Source organism: Mesocricetus auratus, unplaced genomic scaffold (assembly GCF_017639785.1).
Source record: "Mesocricetus auratus isolate SY011 unplaced genomic scaffold, BCM_Maur_2.0 Super-Scaffold_15014, whole genome shotgun sequence".
In the NCBI taxonomy this organism is placed as follows: domain Eukaryota; kingdom Metazoa; phylum Chordata; class Mammalia; order Rodentia; family Cricetidae; genus Mesocricetus; species Mesocricetus auratus.
The window spans coordinates 8,214,867-8,231,038 of NW_024429186.1; the positions used below are offsets into that span (position 1 = coordinate 8,214,867).

The window sequence follows — 16,172 nt, forward strand, 5'->3', positions numbered from 1 at the left end:
TCATATGGCTGATGATATAGCCTATGCCAGAAAAATGAAATATCTTATGCCAGATCAATGAATTGTCATTGTTTAAAAGGAACAAATATTATAACCCATACCTACATTTCTGAGAGTCAAGCTTGTTTATTAGAAAGCCAAAGGAAAAGCAAACCCTTTTCAAAAAACATCCCGAGTAATTCATTAGAGGACATTAGTTCACAATAAATAAGACAATTCTTCAAATGTCAAAACTGTCATTAACAAGATACAAAGTTTTATTTCTTAGATTCTGTGGAGATATATTCAAATCATAATTTACTTTGATTTTGGATATTCATAAATACTTAAAACACATAAATGCATGCCTTTTAAAGTCCCTTACCTTTGTATAACCCACCATCTGAACTCACAGATGAAAACAAAATTATCAGGCACAAACTGCAAAGGCATCTTCAGTTTCACATTCCGAGGAAAGCCCACTGCACCAGAAACTAAGAGCTGCTGCAGGACAAGCCTGTGCTAGCCAAGGCACTCAAAAAAATTGCCTGTGTCTAATCACAGAACGGAGGGTCCTAGGGCATGCATATGAGACCCACCATCTCCTCTCTGGCTCACAGGCAGCAGTGTGGAAGGGGAGCGGGCGGCTTCCATGTTAACAGGGCTTTGCTAACCGCTGCATTGCAGTCTTTCTGAAAGCTACCAACCTCAGAAGCACAGGCGCTGAGACAGACTTCTCGGCAGAGGGAGCTGCCTTTGGAGCCACAAAGATTTTTTTTTAAGGATCTTAAAAAAATGTTACAAACTTCTAGAGGTATTTCTGGGTTTCCAACCTGTTTCCTAAAGGCTGCCTGGCTTATGGTTTATACTGGGGTATGGCTGGGACAACTGGCTGAGCCAGATAACAATGCTGAAATGAATGAAATGTGCATAGTGACACACAGTCTTTAATGCTCAAGCTGCCTGTGAGGACCGTGCACATCTGCCATCAAGAATTGTCAGCTTCCAGGCTCCTGCTGAGAAGCTCGGAGAGCAAATTACAGCTTTAAAAAAAAAAAAAAGCCAACCTGTAAGTATGTCTAGTCCTGTCCAAGTAGCTTTCACCTGGACACCCAGACGCCTTCCTAGTATGGTAAAAAGCACCATGTAGTCAAAAGACCTCAAACATTAAACCATTGACTATGCAATTAAATTTAGGAAAAGAGACTTTAACAATAGCAGCAGTTTCTTAAATTACTTTTACATTGCATTAATTAATTTGTTCATTCATTGATTCATTTGATAAACACTATGAACTACATGGAAAGGGGATGTGAATGACAGGTACAGGCCATCCAGTGAGAATGCATCTGGGCAACAAGTCACTCCAGGTGTGAGGACAAGTGTTTTATGGTCTGGGCCAGTGCACCACAGGGAGAACAGGAGCTATTCTGGGGATCAGACGGGGATCAGGGCAAGGTCCTATAAGGAAGGAACCTATGAGGGATGAAAGAGTGGATTGGCCGCGTGCACATCCCTGTGTGGGTTTGTGGACTCCACTCTAACGATAGTGCTGAACCTCTAGACTCACAGCAGCATCCTGCGCAGCACTGTGCACCCACAGCTGACAAAGCATCACAGTATCTTGTATCTGTGGCATGCACTTGCCCAAGGCTATGAGAACCAAGCGGCAGGGTCAGAATGTGAACCTAACAGGCAGCTCTGCGCCATGCAGTCCTACTCATTGCCTTCAGCAGGTTAACAGCAGGTTTCTGGTGACTGCAGTGGCCTCTGCTCAGATGTGGTTTGTTCTACTGTAACCTGCAGCCAGTCTGACTTGAATAGGCAGTATAGATCAAGGACTAGGAGAAGGAATGAATACAGAGAAGCTATGCCGACCACTCCCAGACACTCATGCAGGTATCATGGAAAGGCTTTCTCTTCATCTCTATCTACCTAGTGTGCTTTAACCACAGCCTCTGGGACCACTTCCAGGAAATTTTCAGAAATTCCTTCCCCTTCTCCTATCATCCCCAAGGGTTAACACACTATGTTCATTACATATATCCCACGTGTATTACATGATGTTGTGGTTGCTGTTCACAGAAGACTCACCATCAATCTCAGTCACAGCACCCAATTATCCCTGTGAGGTAGCTGCTAGTATCATCTCCACATGACAGATAGGGAAACTGAAGTACAAGGGTCCTAAGTTGTTGGTTTTTCAAGGCAGGGTTTCACTGTGTAGCCCTGGCTGTCCTGGAATTAATTCTCAAACTCAGAGAGATCCTCCTGCCTCTGCAGTAAATCTACCTCCTGGGTGCTGGAATTAAAGGCATGTGGTACCAGTGCCTGGCAAGAACATTTTCTAATCTTCCTGCTCTGTCTCTTTTTCCAAGCAAGACACGAATACATGAATACAGTTCCATCGCATTGACATCTGGTCAGCAATGAACTGCTGTAGGACTGTCTGTGGTAGCTATGCTGATGTGAGCACTATGATGCTCTCACTCTTCAATCACTGGTACATTCTGCACACATATCCGCCCTCCTTTTGGGATGCATGACTGTTGATTCGACTCACTAGTAAATTCCTGACTCACCTGGAAAATCTCATAGCACATAGAAAATGAACAGAGAGACAGCAGGAGGAAATGTCTTTCTGTCATCACTGTACTTGAGACTCACTAGAGTAGTTAAACCCTCAGAGGAGCTTTCACCGCATGCTGCTGGGCAAATTTAGGTGCCACTCTGGGCGCTCCACTGAAGTCCCAGCAGAGCTCTACCTTTCAAGTCAGGAACCAAGGCTTGTCTGTGGTCACCTTAATGCCACCAGCTGCAGGCAGTTGTAGCATGGCAGCTCAATTTCTCCACTGAGCTGGCAGTCCAATGCAGCCCAATGAAGTCAGGCCCTATACTCCAACCTGAGACTCTTGAGCCTCCTGGGGACACCTACAGCAGTGGGGCCAGCAGCTAATCGGTATACAATACATGGGATAGAAAAGGGCTGACACAACCTGCCCCCAGTGCAGGCGCTGGTAAACAAGAGGCATTCTTCTTGTGACCCTTCATTCTACCTTTAGAACAGTCTGACCACTGGAAAGTCTAGATAGGGAAGTTCAGTGGGAGTATGCATGGGTTCCACAGGTCGGTGTTGGTGGCTTCCTGCTACTTGTATTTTACTGGCGGCTACAATTGAGGATTAGCTTTCTGAGTGTGCGAACACTCAGGCAGGGCACCTTCAAGTTACTGCTAATGTGGCATGACTCTTGTCCAGAGAACAGCACCTGCTCCTCTGGTCTACAGACCAGAAAGGTCCCTCACTACTCTGTTGTGACTCTTCTCAAGCAACTACTCTTATGCTGAATCCTAGGTCCCATGTCCCAGGAGAGAAATGAGACACACGCTACCAACCCCATGGAGACAATGTGACTCTCAGCCGACAATGTGTGTGAAAGGCCCTTGAAAGGACAAGCTGCCTCAAAATGTTCGCACAATGGTTACAAAATACAATTGTAGAGCCGGGCGTTGGTGGGGCACACCTTTAATCTCAGCACTCAAGAGGCAGAGGCAGGTGGATCTCTGTGAGTTCAGGACCAGCCTGGTCTACAGAACTAGTTCCAGGACAGCCTCCAAAACAATACAGAGAAACCCTGTCTTGAAAAACCAAAATAATAATAATAATAAAATTGTAAAACTCAGACATTTTCTCAAATCTAACTTTGTTTAAATACATATAAAATAGAGACTTTGGAATGACCATAGTAAGACCTACCCCTTCACTAAATAGCCATGTTATAATTAATACTCTAACTTAGGCAATTTAACTATTATTTGTGCACATTTATGTGGATTTGATATGAATTATAAAACCATTCCCAGAGATTTCACTTAGACACTTAAAAACGTGAAAGGGGGCCAGAGGGATGGCTGAGTGGTTAAAACAGAGGGATGGCTGAGCGGTTAAGAGCATTTGCTGGTCAGTTCCCAGGAGCCTCACAGTGGCTTACAACCACCTGACATTAAATGTAGTTACCCCCCACACACACACACATATATACAAGTGAAGAATGAAAAACAATCTTCCATTGTTTTGTTTGCTTTCTGGTTTCTCAACACAGGGTTTCTCTGTGTAGCCGGAGCTGTCCTGGAACTAACTCACTATTGACTAGGCTGGCCTCAAACTCAGATCTGCCTGTCTCTCCCTCCAAGTGCTGAAATTAAAGGTATATGCCATCATGTCCAGCTAAGTAAAACCTTCTTTTTTTTAAATTTTTGTTTTTTTGTTTGTTTTTCGAGACAGGGTTTCTCTGTGGCTTTGGAGGCTGTCCCGGAACTACCTCTTGTAGACCAGGCTGGCCTCAAACTCAGAGATCCGCCTGCCTCTGCCTCCCAAGTGCTGGGATTAAAGGTGTGCGCCACCACCACCTGGCTAATAAAACCTTTTTTAAAGTTTAAAAATCTAAACAGCATTACAATTAACTTGTGACTTCAAATCACAACCCAGTCACCAAAATTAGCCTGGGAAGAAACAAAGGAGTCAATGGGATAGTGCCTGAATAGAAAACACAGAAAACCATTCACTGATAATGCCTGTAGTACCAGCACTCAGGAGGTGGAGACAGAAGATGAGGAGAAAGAGACAAGCCTAGACTGCAAGGGGCTTAGAGGGTTGCAGACAGCTCAGTGGTTAAAAGTCTCTCTTGCCAGGGACCCAAGTGTAATTCCCAGGACCCACACGATGGCTCCAACCATCTGTCACACCAGTTCCAGGAGATCCAAAGCACATGCATACATACATGCAGGCAATACACTCATACATGTGAAATAAATAAAAAAATAGATAGATAAATAAATCTTAAAAGCAAGCAAACAAAAAACCCAGCCAGTTTAGCCAGGCATGATGGTGCAAGCCTTTAATCCCAGCACTCAGTTTGAGGCTAGCCTGGTCTACAGAGTGAGTTCCAAGACAGCCAAGGCTACACCATGAAACTCTGTGTGGGGGTGGGAGGGGGGTAACCTAAATGTAATTCTGTAAGTGGTTGAAATCACCATCACAATAATGTATCTCTACTTTCTGGGGGTGGGAGTGGGGTAACCTAAATGTAATTCTGTAACTGGTTGAAGTCACCATCACAATAATGTATCTCTACTTTCTGGGATAGAGAATCACATCTACTCACAACTCACTATTTTACATATGGGAAAATTTATTTTGACCTGAAAGTTCTGGGTGTTCTCACTAAGTTACCAGGAATTATAGGTATAGGGATACCTCTCTGTTAACTGAAATCAAGAAAAGAAACTACTACAGATATATACACTTTTGGTTCCATAGACCAAATTCTTTTTGTGGCTATATTTATAACTATTCATATTAGCAAATTCATAGTTTTAAAATCTGCATATTGGCAACATAGATAATCTAAATTTAGCTGGGCAATGGTGGTGCACACCTTTAAACCTAGCACTCAGGAGGCAGAAACAGGTGGATTTCTGAGTTTGAAGCCAGCCTGGTACACAGAGGGAGTTCAAGGATAGCCAGGGCTACATAGAGAAACCCTGTCTCGAGAAAAATAAATAAACAAACTAACTTAATTTAGACAGTGTGTTGCTTGCTATTCCTATAATTAGGCAAAGTAAAATCTTGAGACTGCTTCAGATTATGCTGTTTCTGACAGGTCTCACTCCACAGCCCAAGAGAGCCTCAAACTCACCATCCTCCTGCCTCAGGTGAGTACAAGGGTTACAAATGTGTGCCATGATGCTTGACTAGTGAACATTAAAATGTTGACATGATTTTTTTCCAAGACTGTGACCCCATCTGAAGTGTCAAGAGAGTCTTGCCATGGTGCTTCAACACAAAAGCACTTTTCTCTAGAGACTCAGGGTTTTCCACATGCTATCTTCATCATTGTTTTTAATACTCATGAAAGCATATATTTTAGCTACCAAAACCCTGAAGCTTTCCTGTTCTTTTTTACAGCTATGTCTATCAGAACACAGAGACAGACATTTTATACTACATGACCTACTGTGCATTCAAAACATCAGAGGGTGGCCATCTGCAGCGTGTGCGCCCCAATCCCGTAACTTACTTTAGAAGTTAGTTCCCTTTTTAAAAATTTACTGTTTCTGAGACAGGACCCCAAGTGTGCCTCTAATCTACACTTGTGATGCAGCAGAGAATGACCTGATCCTCCTCTTCCACCTCACAAATGTTGAGATTACAGTTATCCACCATGCCCAGCAAGACTCTTTTAACCCAGCTGAGTAAACTGTTTACAAGTATTAACCATAAAGTCACAGTGATACCTCCATATCCTGGCATCATTACTTAAAAGTCAGAATAGACAATAAAAGAAAATTCTGCAATGCAAACTACTTTTTAAATTTGGTGTATCTGTCTGATGACAAGGTACTATTCTACAATGTGTGTTACATTCACTAATTTTCTTCAGAAACTTCAAAGTTCCAAATATTGTTTATGATTTAATAAAGCTTACCTGGGGATCAGAATGTAAAGCAAGCCACAGGCTACAGATAACAGGCAGTGATGGCACACACCTTTAAACCCAGGATTTAGGAGACAGAGGCAGATAGACCTCTGAGTCCAAGACTACTCTGGGCTACACAAATGTAATCAGCCTGAAAGAACTCTCAGCACTAGAGAGTTTATAAGGAGCTCAGTGCAGTCTCAGAGAGCAATCTAGGAGTCTAAGATTTGGTGAGGAACAGTATAGTCTGGAGATGCAATCTAAGGTTTGGTGGATCATTCCTTCAGTCTGAGCACTGGCAGAGGTGAGAGCTCTCTAGTAGCGGCTGCTTTGCTTTTCTGACCTTTAGCTTGAACCCCAATATCTGTCTCTGGGTTATATTATTAATACTATATCCAAATTTTAGGATGCCTATTCCTAAGAGTTGCAGATAAAGGACTGTGGTCAATGTCAGCAGGATAAGCTCTGGCTGAGACATGATACACTAGATGCAAATGGACAGTATTGAGGATGTGCCCTTTACTGGCCAGGAAACAGTACCATTTTGTGTTGGTGTGTGTGTGCATATAACTGGGGAGATGTTGGGTATTTTCCTGGCTGGCAGGAGAGAGCCTGAATGAGGAGGCTGGACTTGTTGCACCCAGCAAGTTCAGCTGTGGCTAGTATGGGACAGCAAGGAGGGGAGCTGATAAATCACTAGGAAGCATGAAGGCCTCTGCAGGCTGCCAGAGAGCTGTGAGGAACATGGGCTATGGCTGGCAAACAGTGCTATGGTAGGCTAGAGTCCAGATGACTCAGACAGCCCACCTTGGAGACCTGGAGTGGAGAAGCATGAAAGTGTGGGAGGTGGCAGACCAGTTAGAATTTTATGGAAAGAGAGAGAGTTTGACTATGCAGGCCAGACTGTCCTTGAACTTAGAATCTTCCTCTCTCCCACTCCTGAGTGCCGAGATTACAGGCATGCATCCTACCAGCTAGAGTTTTTTAATTATGAAAAATGTATACGTTTATGGGTTCAAACAATACCTTGGTATACTGTCTCACTGAGAAAAGACTGGCATACCTATCACCACCTCTTTTTGTTGTATTTGGTAAACATTTAAGAGCTATTCTTTCAGCAACTGCCAATGTGTGTTATTATTAACGTGTTCACAGATGAACCTCAAGAATATTATGTTGGGCTGGAGAGATGGTTCAGTGGTTCAAAGCACCAACTGTTCAATTCCCAGCACCCACATGACAGTTCACAACTGCCTGCAACTCCAGTTTCAGGGGAACTGACACCCAAGGCAAAACAACAATGCACATAAAAAAATCAATAAATTAAAAAAAGAATATTATGTTAAGTGAAACATTCCAGATACATTCTACATGGATTTTAAAAAGTCGAAGCAAGGTGTAGGGTGGTGGTTCCTATGGGCTGGGGGAGAGAGATATTAGTCACAGGGCATCAAATTTCAGCCAGCATGGGGACTTGAGTATGAAAGACCGAGCCATGCACATATGAACTAATTATGGATCAACTCCCTCCACACCTCTGTCACGCTATCCTTCAAAAGGAAGAAGGACTACGTTGAGGTGGCAGTCTAGTCACTGCACTTGTTCCTAGTGAGGAGGGAGGGAGAGGCAAGAAGATCTGGAGCTCCACAACAGCCTCTGCTACACGAGAACCTTTCTCAAGAAAGAAGAAGGCCAGATCTCTGCTTGCTCAAAGCTTTCCCCATGACTGCTCACAGCACTTTCTCCCATAAAAGCACAAGAATTTTCTTTTAAGACAGGGTCTCACTACATAATCCAGGCTGGTCTTAAATTCTAAATCCTCCTGCCTCAACTTCCTAAGTGCTGGTGTTACACGTCAGGCTAGACTTCAATGGCCAAGGAAATTACTCATATTAACTTATAGAAAGAATAAATAGCCGGGCGGTGGTGGCGCACGCCTTTAATCCCAGCACTCAGGAAGCAGAGGCAGGCGGATCTCTGTGAGTTCAAGGCCAGGCTGGACTGACAGCCTCCAAAACAATACAGAGAAACCCTGTCTCGTAAAACAAAAAACAAAAAACAAAAAACAAAAAGAAAGAAAGAATAAACAAACAAAAACAAAAACAAGCTATGCCAACAATTTTTAATCACTGCTGTCTATCAACTATTATAAACTGCAGCCAAGAACCCTGTGTTTGGCTCACCCAGGCACCTGCCAGAGTCACAAGCAGCAGCACCTCTCCTAAGAGTGAAAGCACAGTCAGGTGGGGCACACGCCTTTAATCCCAGCACTCCAGAGGCAGAGGCAGGCGGAGCTCTTGAGCTCCAGGACAGCCAGGGCCACACAGAGAAACTCTATCTTGAAAAATAAAAGCAAAGTAAGAACACAGGGGGAAAGAGCTCCTGACATGGTTTCTGGGGAGCCTAGGCAGGATCCTTACATGGGAGGGAGATGGGAATCTCTAAAGGGCACCACAGCATGCCATGCAGACTTGCCAAACAACTATTAAGATGCACAATTGGAGGGATATTTGGAGCAGCTGCAAAACTCTATTAGGGATAACAAAATGGGAAGTGAATCTCAAACTCTTTAAGGTTAAACACTCACTAGGGTGAGATTTAATAACACAACAGCAGCCTACAATAATGAAGTGACTTCTCAAACTTCTCCATCAAAGCACCCTCAAGGCACAGCAGAGAAAGCCCTGAGGGGAAGCACATTGAGGCAACTCAATTGATATGAATTCCTGTTTTTTATTAAAAAATTCAGTTTACAATGAAATGCAATGTACCCTCAAAGCCCTCCCCCTGTCTCTCTTACCCTCTTGGAAACAGAGGCAATGGAGGGCATTCTTCCCTTCCTCTGACTGCCTAATGAGAGGCTTGCCTTCCTGCTGTACTTGCTCTTGGTATTCCAGAGGCAAAGCCACACACCACCCTGGCACTGGGTCCTTGCCCTCCTCTCCCCCCCCTCCTTCCAAGGCACAGGCTGGTGGCAGTGAGCCCCAATGCTCCCATATCCAGTGACCAATCAGCATCCCCAACTGAGCACCAAAACTCTTCTCATACTCAGAAGTTCAAACACTGAACCTAGGGTCCCCTTCCCTCCCATCTGTCTCCAGCCATGCTCTGATTAACAGAACCATACAAATGCTCAGATCAAAAAGGCACCCCTTGCCGGGCGTTGGTGGCGCACACCTTTAATCCCAGCACTCGGGAGGCAGAGGCAGGCGGATCTCTGTGAGTTCGAGGCCGGGCTGGACCGACAGCCTCCAAAACAATACAGAGAAACCCTGTCTCGAAAAACCAAAAAAAAAAAAAAAAAAAAAAAAAAAAGGCACCCCTTTCTCACATGCCCCCACCTCAGCACAAGAACCAAACACATCAAACTAAGCACGCCCACTTCTGCTCTCAGGTCTTCACATGGCTCCCATGCCCTCGACTATTTCAGTCCTGACTCAAATGCCAATCACTCAGAAGGACCTGGCAAATGTGCCAAGAGGGCAAGCACTCTGCCTGAGTCTAATGGTGATTCTGTTTTCCTTTCGTTGCAATGCCACCCTTTACCGTTTGACCATTCCTTCATTCACTAAAATACCAACTTCAAGGAGACCAGAATTTGAACTTATCAAATTGTTCCCAACCCTCAGAACAGAACTGAATCCTCATGGAGACTGAATATATGCTTAGTGATTCTATGCAGAGCCTTATTTTAAAACCAGTTTCTTGTTGAAATGAAAACACTCACAACATAAGATAACAGTCTAGCCAGGTGCTGGTGGTGCATGCCTTTAATACCAGCACTCGGGAGGCAGAGGCAGGTAGATCTCTGTGAGTTCAAGGCCAGCCTGGTCTACAGAGCAAGAACAACCTCCAAAGCAATACAGAGAAACTCTGTCCCCCCCCCAAAAAAAACAAAAAACAAAAACAAAACAAAAAAACAACAGAAAGAAAGGAAAGAAGGAAAGAAGGAAGGAAGAAAGGAAGAAAGGAAGAAAGAGTGAGTCTGAAGGGGCTGGAGAGATGGCTCAGCAGTTAGGAGCACTGACTGCTCTTCGAGAGGTCCTGAGTTCAATTCCCAGCAACTACATGGTGACTCACTGTGGTGCCTGCGCCATAAGCAAGTCTAATGTATCTGTCGAAAGCCTGGAGATTTAAATAAAAGACAAGACATCCTGCTATTTGTGCTGGGAGAATGTGTGTGTGTGTGTTTGTTGCAAGGAGGGAGCAGCCTTATATACAGACTTACAGCACAGTGGAGAAACCCCATGTGTAATAGTTCATGTTTTCATAATTAGAGGTTGACGCCAGCGGGGCAAGGCGAGGGCTGTAAGCCAGGACTAGAGAACAGGATGCACCCATGGTTATTGGCTGACAAGCAGTTCACAGAGACGCTGTGGGGGCTGGGGCCCAATAGCTCACAACCATCTGTAATGAGACCTGGTGCCCTCTTGCAGGGACACATGCAGACAGAACACTGTATACATAATAAATAATAAAATCAATCGTTTTAAGAAAAGATTCAGATCAAACGGATCTTATTTAAAAAAAAAGAGTCTGCATAATATAGACTACACAGACATGTTTACACAGTGTCTTGGCAGCAGTCAGGGGAGTACAGAAGACCACAACACTATGTCAAGTGGAGAAAACTGGAAACAACCTACACGTCCAACAGTACAGAACTGAGTCAAGAAAACATGACACAACCGTTACATAACCAACCACACTATTGAGAAACATCTCTGGCCTCAACCCTAGACAAAGAACTACAAGCAAGCAAGGAATGCCAAGAACAGAAGTGGTCCCCCTGGGGAAGAGCACAGCAATTGATTTTTCAATACCGAATGGTCAGGCCTGAACATATATACATATAAGTAACATTATACAGACTGAGCAGTTTTTTATACTTAACTATTTAGGAACACACACACACACACACACACACACACAGTAACAAATAAAGATGGGCCTTGAAAAAAAAAAGGCAAATGCCTTTAATCCCAGCACTTGGGAGGTAGAGGCAGGCAGATCTCTGTGAGTTTGGGGCTAGCCTAGTCTACACATGGAGGTCCAGGACTACATAGTGAGGCCATTTGGGAGAGAAAAATAAGGGAGGGAGGGAGGGGATATGTGAGAGGGCTTGGAGAGAGAAGAGAAGGGGAAAGTATACAATAACCTCAGAAGTACTAAAGAGAAAATAGCAATGATCAGAGGACGCTGCCCTGAAGAGCGGATGCAGCTCACTGGCACAGCGCTTTCTTAGTGCCCCTGTGCTCTAGCTCCAGCACGGGAGTGGGAGGCGCTCTCATTTTTTATAAAAGAAAAACAACTTCTGCTCAACAGAAATGATAAGGACATATGTCTTAGTTAGGGTTTCCACTGCTGTGAAGAGACACCATGACCGTGGCAACTCTTATAAAAGAAAACATTCAGTTGAGATGGCTTACATTTTCAGAGGTTCAGTCCATTATCATCATGGTGCAACACGGTGGTTGGTGTGCAGGCAGACACAGTGCTGGAGAAGGAGCTAAGAGTCCTATATCTTGACTTGCAGGCAATAGGGAGGGGTTTGTCTCAGTGGGTGTGGCTTGAGCATGTGTGAAACCTCTCAAAGCCCATCCCACAGTGACACACTTCCTTCAACAAAACCACATCTACTCCCTTTGGGGGCCATTTCTTTTAAACCACCGCAACATGTTTTTATTTATTATTATTATTTGTGTATGTACAAAAATGCATGAAGGTCAAAGGACAACTTTATGGAGTCAGTTTTTCCCTCCTATCCTTACATGGGGTCCAGGAACCACACTAGGGTAACCAGGCTTGCTCAGAAAAGCGCCTTTACGCACTGGGCCATCCATCCCACTGGCCTGATAACCACAGAGTTTTCTATCTTCTGTTGGGCATAATAAAACAACCCACAAGATTGTCTAATGAGTATTATCTAACCTTTATTTTTTTTCTATCTTCTATGTTAATGAAATCTGTCCTGACAGCTGTCACAGGACTGCACAAAGACCCAGTTCAAGGTTACTTGAAGGTAGCTACAGAAAGTGGGGCTACTCCTCCAGGGAGAAACTTGAAATATGTGGCTGCAGAGGCTCTGTCCTCAAACTGGCTGTCACTAAAACTCAGAGTGTCTCTGGGAGCACAGCACCTTCTCTTCCTTTGAAAGAGCACACTCACACTCTGGTGTACCAACTCTGACAGACCTCCATGGAAACTCTTCACATGTAAATGGCTGACATTGGTAATATCTTCAGCAAGAACATGTCCAACTGTCTCTAGGTTCTCTCAAATTCTTCAGTTTATGAAATCAATGAGACCCCAAAAATGTCTGCTACAGATCAAAAGTATAAACAAATGTCAACCCAAAACTGCAGCTGTAGACCTACCAAATATCCAACACCAGAGTCAGGAGCCTGGTAAGCAGTGTGAGCCCTTTTGAACACGTGGCTAACAAGTGAAGGAGACCATGTCTCAGAACAAACTGTTAATTTTCAATTCAAAAGTTGTTTGTGGTTTGTAGTTCCAGGTTACATTTAAACTCTTCCCTACAACCCGAAAGCTCTGCCTAAGGATGCTGCCTGTCTGCTCAACAGCAGACACACTTCTCCGCCATGGCATCTCCACTATGGCAAAACTACTACCACAACCCTGTCTCGAAAAACCAAAACCCTACTACCACACCTGCCCTCAAGTCAAAAACAGAAATGTATCTTGCAAAAATTCTTGTTTTTGTCTTTGTTTTGTTGTTGTTGTTATTGCAAGTGTGGGGGGGTTGTTTGTGAGACAGTAGTGGTTTTGTCTTTTTCCTTTTGGTAAAACATTCCTGAATTTCTGGGCAAAGGATTAGAACGCATGTATTTTCAGCAAAAAAAGACACATATAGTTTCTGCTATATACTCTTTCTTGCCTACTTTTACAACATATGAACATATGAACATGCCAGGAGTGGTGATGCATGCCTCTAAGTCCAGCACTTGGGCCAGTCTGGTCTACAAAGTAAGTTGCAGGACAGTCAGGGCTACATAGAGAAACCCTGTCTTGGGGCAAGGGGAGAACCAAACAAACAAACAAAATGTGAACATTATTAAGCCTATTAGCTACATTATTTTCACAGCAGGCTCACATGTCCATTCTGTACCGTTTCTGCCTTGTCACCATCAATTCCTAATGCTATTGCTCTCCTACACTTTCTGCTCTGCCTTGTCTAATAGTTCACACTGCATACTGTCCCACCCTTGCCCTCAAGAATTCATGCTCTTTGAGACAGGAAAACTTTCTATCAAACTAATACAACTGAAGTTCTTGGTCCATGAATCTTCAAAATGATCATTTCTAAAAAGAGTATGTTGGATCTTAATTTTTTTTTCGAGACAGGGTTTCTCTGTGTAGCTCTGAAACCTGTTCTGGCACTCACTCTGTAGACCAGGTTAACTTCAAACTCACATAGATCCACCTGCCTCTGCCTCCCAAGTGCTGGGATTAAAGGCGTGCGCCATCATGCCCAGCTAAAATAATTAAGATTTATTGTGTGTATATGATGCTCTATCTGCATATACACCTGCATGCCAGAAGAGGGTATCAGATCCCATTACAGATGGTTGTGAGCTGCCATGTGGGTGCTGGGAATTCAGGTCCTCTGGAAGAGCTGACAATGCTCTTAACTGCTGAGCCATTTCTTCTGCCCCACTTTCATGGTCTTTAAGAGCAATGGGTAAAGGTGCTTGTTGCCAAGCCTGACCACCTAAATTTGATCCCAGAAACATACATGATGGAACGAAAGGGTTGTCCACTGATCTCCATTTTCTCGTTCTAGAGACAGACAGACAGACACACACACACCCTCTCTAAACAAATAAACAATTATGATTTTAAAAATAAGTAAAATCTAAAAGGATAAAAAGGTAAAATCCTGTGCTGTCAGAGATTTTATTATAAAACTTAAAAATAATCTCCAGGGGTTGGAGATGATTCAGCAGTTAAGAGCACTGGCTGTTCTTTCAAAAGACCCAGGTTTGATTCCTAGCACCCACATGGTGGCTCACAGCTGGCTGTAACTCTAGTTCCAGGAAACTGAACACCCTTTTCTGGCCTCCATAGGCACCAGGCACATATACAAGGCACACAAACATACATGCAGGTAAATATAAATATATATATATATGGAGAGAGAGAGAGAGCGCTATAGGTCAATTGTGGAGTGCTTTTCTAACATGCATGAGGCATGCAGTTCAGACACCAGCACTACCAAAACATAAAATAAACAAATTAAAATTTCTATTGTATCAAAAGTTTTTTAAAAGATAGGATATGATGGAGCATCCTATAATCTTTACACTTGCAAGATGGAGGCAGTGGGATTAGGCATCCAAAAGTAACTTCAGCTACAGGGGACAAAAAACCTTGTTGGAAAAAAAAAAAGATTCAGAGACGGTGTAGGATTTCTCTGAAACACCAACTGGCCATTACACTCAGATTGTGTGCTTCCCTGTTGGAAACCAGTATCTCCAGCTCCTTTTAATAAAATGTGTGTCCACCCAAGACCTGCCTCTTAGATCAACTTGGAAAAGTCTGTCACCCACAACTATCTTGGGTTCTTCTCTCTGAAGCCCCTCAGGGTTCCTGTATTACCTGACTATCTTGTCCTCCTTTGGAAATTTTAGAATGCTACAGCACAGAAACAAGGGATGAAATCAGTCGGCCTCCTTATATACCCCTTCGCACATCCTGGCCATCCAAACACCGAGACAAAGACCCCATTTCAAGTACAGACACCTGGACTGTGCACTTTCCATTTCTAACACCGTAAGACTGGGCGTTTTAGGTATAACTTAACAATCAGCAGAGCACATAGGCACACCACCTCAACTTTGCTGCCATAGCAATTTGCATACTGGAGTCATTATGGCAATACAATATCTTGAGTTTTCCACTTCCCTGTTAGTAATGAGAAAAGCAACTTCAAAAGCTTCTGACATCACACAACTCCCGTTCTGAAGACAGGGAGAACTACAGGCCAGCTGTAGAGATCAAACAACTCCCAGGACATGCAATCATTGTCCCCATCCTCCTCACTTAAGCCTCAGTTCTTTTCAAACTCCCAAAGGGTGAGGAAAAAAATAGATGACAGAAAAATCCCCTAATCAAAAGTCCCAACTCTGAGGGAAGGAGGGTGGGTCCCTGTGAATCACCCCTCCTCTGGTGAAAGGTGGCACAGGTAAGTGGTTTTTGTGTCTGAAGAGACCAATAGCCAAGGACACAGCACTGGGGGTGGGGAAGAGCCCAAGGGGCTCCTGCAGTCAACATTCAGTAGGCCTGAGTGCAGCAGCAGACCCACCACAGGAAGGGTGAAGCCAATGGTGTTGGGTAGGCATCCAAGAGAACAGAAACGGTGTTCTGGAGAGGAGGGACACGCCACTCGTAGAGAATGCAGTGAGACGGAGCACCAGCACGACAAATGGGCTCAAAGGGACCAGGTGGGTGAGAACAGAGGGACTAAAAACAGCACCAGGGACAGAACAGGAGGGAGGGCGAGGGGTCAGTGAGGAGCCCCCAAGTCTCCTGGCGTGGCTGGTAATGGACAGGAATCCTACAGAGAGAGCGAGTGAAAACCCAGGTGTTCTCAGCTGGCCCAACACTCCCTTCAGAGCTTGTGAGTAGAACGATTCCCTCTTGGGGCTAGATATGGCTTGGTGGTTAACAGCACTGGCTGCTCTTCCACAGGTCTGG

General features: G+C 44.1%; 1 protein-coding gene across 7 annotated transcripts in view; it reads right to left on the reverse strand.

The window, feature by feature from the left end:
* The window catches only part of Traf3 (TNF receptor associated factor 3), a 107,518-nt gene that overhangs the window by 66,082 nt on the left and 25,264 nt on the right, over positions 1 to 16,172 (reverse strand). Inside the window, exon 1 of one of the 7 annotated variants that reach the window (XM_040742442.1) lies at positions 365 to 696. The exons of the other annotated variants lie outside the window; for them this stretch is intronic. The gene's annotated coding sequence lies outside the window, so the exon portion shown is untranslated. Of the gene's footprint in view, positions 1 to 364; positions 697 to 16,172 lie in introns of those variants that run through there. 7 annotated transcript variants of the gene reach the window in all.